The sequence below is a fragment of the Magnolia sinica genome, chromosome 5, assembly GCF_029962835.1.
Source record: "Magnolia sinica isolate HGM2019 chromosome 5, MsV1, whole genome shotgun sequence".
NCBI classification, from domain to species: domain Eukaryota; kingdom Viridiplantae; phylum Streptophyta; class Magnoliopsida; order Magnoliales; family Magnoliaceae; genus Magnolia; species Magnolia sinica.
Window position 1 is genome coordinate 20,081,118 of NC_080577.1, and position 6,352 is coordinate 20,087,469.

The window sequence follows — 6,352 nt, forward strand, 5'->3', positions numbered from 1 at the left end:
GACATCTAACTCGAATTGATTTGATGTACGGTTGGCCTGACCCAAACTGAGTCCGAATCAGTCAAGGAAACCGAGTTGGATCAGGTTAGGTATAGTTCGAATTGGGTTGGGTCTGTGGGTCAAACTATGAGATATGTATTATATCCAAACCGTCCATCCATTTGGAGAGTTCGTCTTAAAGCTTGAGCCGAAAAATAAGACAAATCTAAAGATCAGTTGGACCACACTACAAAAAATAGTGGGGGATTGAACATTTATAATTGAAAGCCTTTTGAAGATCACGGAAGTTTCGGATTAATATGAAATTTCTTTTTTCTTCTTCATCCATGTATTTTTAACCTTATTAATAGATTAGATGAAAATAAACGTTATGGTGGGCCTTACAAATTTTTTAACGGTGAAAATCATTATCCTCGCTGATATTTTCGATGTGGTCCATTTGAGCTTTAGATATGATTTTTTTTTTTTTTTTCAAATGCTCTAAAATGATCATGAAAAATGGATAAACGGTATGAATATAATAAATACATCATTGTGGGGCCCATGTAACTTTGATCTCATTTGAGCCATTCGTACAACTCGGAGCTCGAGGCGCGTTTGCGCTCGTCTTCGCACGACACATATCTGCACCAGCTATAACAGCTGGTGTGTTTCACTTTCACACGAAAATCGAGTACGCTCTTATCGGACGCAGACTACATACTGACAAGTAGAGTAGCGAGTCCTCTATTGAAGTGACGTCACCAAGTTCTGTAGGCCCCACTATGATGTATGTGTTGTATCCACACCGTCCATCCATTTTGAGATATCATTTTAATGCATGAGCCAAAGAATGAGGTAGATAAAAATCTGTAGTGGACCTCACCACAGAAAATGGTGGGGAGAGTGATTCCCACAGTTGAAACTATCCTAAGGCCCCACCATAATGTTTATTTGAAATCCAACTTGTTCAAAAGTTAAAAAAAGACATAAAAGAAGGGAAAACACAAATATCAGCTTGATCTAAAACTTTTGTGGCATTTAGAAGTTTTTAATGGTGGGCGCCATTGTCCCACTGTTTTCTTTGCTGGGGTCCATTGGAGCTTTGGATTTAACTCGTTCTTTGGATATTGCCCTAAAATGATCTCTCCAAGTGGATGAAAGGCATGGATACAAAACACACATCATAATGGAGCCCACGGAACTTGGTGAGTCACTTCAGTAGCAAGTCGCTATTCAACCTGTCAATATTTAATCCGTGCCTGCTCTTATTTATTGAGTAAACTCTATTGGGCCTACCATGAATGCATGTGGTTTATCCATACCGTCCATTCATTTTTCTAGATCATTTTAGGGGTTGAACCCAAAATTGATGCATATACAAAGCTCAAGTGGACCATACCACATGAAAAACTAGAAGTATTGATTTCCACTGTATATTGGATCAGATCGGTCCGGATCGGATCAAATCGGATCGGATTTCGGATCAGATCGGTCCAGATTGATCACTGATCCGAACTCGATCTGATGTACGGTCGGATCTAAGTGGGCCTACTCAATCCAACTTGATCCCAACCTTCGATTCGGATCGAATCGGATTTTGCCTAGCTCTAGGTGCCACCTCTCACCGTATTCAAAAACCTTGTACAAGAACTTGTATGGAGAAAGATTTTTCGCGGCGAGAATGCATCTGTGCAACGTCCTACGCTAGGAACAATTTTATTTTACAAGGATTTGTGGAGGAACCAGGAATTCTAATTAGGTACCAATAATGACAGGTAATAAAACCAGCTCAAACAAATAATATAAAAATTTGTATCCGTTGGAACTCACCTCATTCAAACCCACAACCACCTCCGAAGAAGAAATACAATCTTCATATACAAGATGTTGAAGTAGTCAATATCAAAACCTTTTTCAACGAGAATGATGCTTCATCTAAATGCTATTCCAAGTCTAATTTAAATTAGTTGGTTGGCTGATGAAATCTTTTGAAAAATTTCATGGAAACCATCATGATTGTCATTGAATGTATCGTGTGAAATATTGGTAAATCCATTGAAACGACTTCCAAGTACCAAACGCAAGTCTTGTCCTAACATAATTGTCAATGGGTTAGGTTGGCTTCCTGGGCTTCTGGCCTGGCATGCCTTGGGTTGATCCTGAGCTTGAGTATTGATGCAGAACGTGTTGTGATACTATGTTCCTAGCATGGTTGAGCTAATGGGTCAAGAGGTGGACCATAAATTGATTGTAACTTTTGATCCAGATATTGTTATGAGGTGCATAACCTATCAATATTTACTGAAACGGGCCATCTGAGATGAACCAACCCACAAAGTGGGTCACATCTGTCCATTTCATCAGAAAACACATGCTTTTAGCTCAAAAATGAATTTTTAGGGGAAAAAAATATATATTATTTTTAGTAATTTTGAATTTTTTATATTTTCCTATTTTTAGAGTTTTAGATTTTCTTTCTTTTTAGAAATAACTTGTAATTGTGCTGGGACTCTTTTAGCAAAAGTTTATTTGAAAATTTTATTTTTAGAAATTAGGCTTTAGAAAAGTTTTAATAGAATTATGATTTTTATTGGAGTTATAAATTTTCTATTTTTGGTAGTTATGAATTTTAGTTTTTTTTTTTCTATATTAACAATGTAATAGACACATACAGATTAGTCAATTCATCAACCAATTCGAATTTTATAGAATTTATTTTTTCTATTTTCTTATTCTTTTTCTCATGGATTCGAGGAGTCTCTGTGAGGAGTCCAGAGAAGTTCCGTGGATTCGGAACAGTTATCCTCTTGAGGAAGACGGTGCTCGACCTCCCGTCCTTCCCTACGTCAAGTATTAGGCTTGAGGGCCGAGCTGGGGCCAAACTTAGACATAGATGTCCGAAAGCCCTTAACCCAGCCCAGTGCCTCTCTCTCTCTCTCTCTCTCTCTCTCTCTCTCTCCCCCAAAATGGCTGTTTCCCATCTCCCTCTCCCTCTCCCAAAAGCTTCTCTTTTCCCTCCAAAAACAAAAGGTACCATCTCACAGTTTATCCCAATTCCAAATTCCGATCTAATTTACTCTTGAATCCCCCAAAATCCCTTCTCTATATGTCGCTCTCATTACAGCAGCCTGATCAAATCCCTTTTAACCAGCATCATGGAAGAGATGGGCCAGATCAAGATGGGGTGCTGAAATTCATAGGGGTAGATTTGGGTAAGATTCTGACCAGCTTGGCAGGCCCTTTATAAAGATGCTGGCCAATGCTTAAGCTGGACTATTGTAGTCTGTCATGGACCCAGGCCAGGTTTGAACTTACATTGAATAATACAGGCCGGACTTGGACAGGGCTCGGCTCGGACCTAACCTGGCCTAGCAAGCTGTGTGTTCGTTATAAAGATTATAAAACCATTACAAATATCTTTTTTCCTTAATTCAGTCTCACTACCATAAATTAAGCAAAACTAATACTGGACGGACTTCATCTTCACTTAGGATCTTTAACTTTCAAATTCATGGATGCTAGGAAAGTTTTTTCATATATGCATAATGTACCACTCTTCAAGTGATCTTGAACATGATCCCATTTTGTAATTGTTTGGATACTTACAATTGTTTGAAATTGGTGCGACTTTCACATGGATGGTTCAAATTGATCGATCGCATTGTATCGGTACAATTACGGGCAGTATAACTTATAATGCTCCATCCATCTTTCTTTATAGATAAGAGATCTTATTATTAAAATTAATAGGGCACCTCACCTTATCTAATTAAAATTAACAAGAGATATTCAGTAGGCACCTAATCCAACCGGATTTTGATTTGAGTCTGAGATAGTGGATCTGAATCTGGCCTAATCTTTTAAATGGGTTCAAGAACTAGATCTGAAGCTGTTTAAATGGTTTGTTAGCACGACCATCCACGGATCAATAGACAACCATATCTATAAATGCACTAAAAGAATGTGATTCTTGGACATCTCCTTACTTAGCTTCATGAAGGTTTATGCAGCTACCCCAATTAATTGGGATCAGGTGGTGATGATTGATCTAGGTTTGATTTTCAAAACATAAAGAAATCCTTATTAGGGCCCAATAGACGGATGGAGTAGAGTGATCATTTTATTAGACCATCATCTAAACAAGATTCATCAAGGTCCCATACAACTCAGAGATCTCCGAAATCATGTAAAAAATAATAAAATAATAAAAATAAGGCCATAAGCTCTCGAAACCGGCTTGGCCCACCTAATGATTTTGAAATTACCTGCAGAGAAGTTCAGTAGTCTGATTTTCACAGCAAGTGATTATCTTGCGGTGGCCAAGCCTGCATGGATTGAATATTATACACGTGGCACATTGCTTGGAAGGTGTTGAGGGGCTCAACTGTCTGTCTGTATCTCACTCCCTGTGCCCCTTCGGTACCAAGCTAGACTCGATGCTATCACACTCGACATTTCGTAGAAACTGATGCAGGAGCTAGCTTTTTTGAGCCAATCAAAGTTTTAATTGCCAAGCCATTATATAGGTTCAAAGGCTTCAGAAAGGAACATCATGGAGTTCCAGTCCCTTAGCCTACCCATCCTCTTCCATGTTCCATGCACTACAATCTAGCCATGCATGGACCTTTCAATTTTTGGATTCGGCCATGGCTCAAGCGATTTTAGGTCAAAGTGGCCTAGGTCAACCTGACCCAACTTATACAGACGTGTTATATCCATGTTATATCTTATAACCATGCCATAGCTTACTAGTAGACAAGCTTTAAAAAAAAAAATTAAAAACACTATCCCTTTACCAACCCACCCATATGAATAGACTTTATTTTACTTTTAATGAGAAATTATTATTTTTGGACGCGGATTGCGTCCTACCACCCCCATCTCTAGCTGGTAAGGTGTAGGAGCTTTGAATAGCCATCATGATGAATGGGTCCTTTGAGTAGCCATCATGTTGTATGGGTCTTATTCACACTGTCCATATATTTTTTTCATTTAATTTTAATCTATGAGCCCAAAATTTAAAAAGATCCAAAGCTCAATTGGACCATACTACAAGAAGCAAACTTTTCTAGAGCCCACCGTGATGTCTATTTGCCATCCAACTTATTCATAGAGTTAAATATACTTGGGTGAACAGAAAACACAAATATCAGCTCCATCCAAAGCTTATGTGGCCCCTAAGAAGTTTTCAAAGGTAAGAATCTAATCCCAATTGTGCAGTCCACTTAAGCCTTGGATCTGCCTCATTTTTGTCCTTATACCCTAAAATTATACAAAAAAATGGACGGACGGTGTGGATAAGACCCATACATCACGATGGCCACCCAAAGCTCCTGCCCGTTCCCAAAAATTAATTTCTTGGACCTTCTGTTCTGTATAAGGCGCATGTCAGGCTTGAGCCTGGCTGGCACGTCGGGTCCAAGAATCGGTTCGAACCGGGTCTAGTCAGCCCCAGACAAACCTCATTGCTAATCTCTGTTGGTAGGTAAACCAATCCAAGATGCCTTCTGTTGCACTTTTACCGGAAAAAATAGGACCTAATGCGTGTACAGCGTGTGGATTCGCGTGTACACGTGTTTTCGTTTGTGATATGGTTTAGTAATCTTGGCCATTGATTTGTTGCATCTCACCATGGATGGTCTATGATCAAAAGATCTCCTCAACACCACGATCATTTTCCCTTGCGGCCTACAGATAAACCCCTTTCTCCACAGATTTACGGTTAAGTAGCAAAATACAGATATGGTTCACTTTCAATAGTAAATTTCCGAAGATTATATGAGATACGGTCCATTCATGGTGAGATACAGCTGATCAAAGGTCTGGATTAGAAAATCGTGGGCCCCACTCGTCGGAATTGAGCCGCACACTATGACCAAAGAGGCAGGTTGGATATAATATCATTCCTCTTTAAGCAAGTCAATGGGGGCACATCTACCCGTTCCCATTTTACAAAAATAATGAAAAAAAACGGTCACCATCCGATCTCAGCCACCGGTGATCTAGAAAGGGAAAGTACAAAAGAACGGTGGTAACCAGACTAACGAGAGATTTTGCTAATTCCACACGTGTATGATAGCCTTTCACATGCAACGACCAGATCTTTCCATTGGGCAACAATGCTATGATCTAATGGTTAAAAAATCAGGCCGTTGATAGCTTAAGTGGGCCATAGCATGTAAGATATAGGACGGTTAGAAAAGAATGTTTTAACCAACAGTATATTGCTTCCCACAAGAGGAGTTGAAATGACTTATTTTCTGAAACATATGATCTAAGCGTTACTTCGAACAGAGCAAAAGCTCGGATCTCTCACACGTATTCAATATTAGCATGTGTGCATGCATGTGAATGGCAAGGTGCCATACAC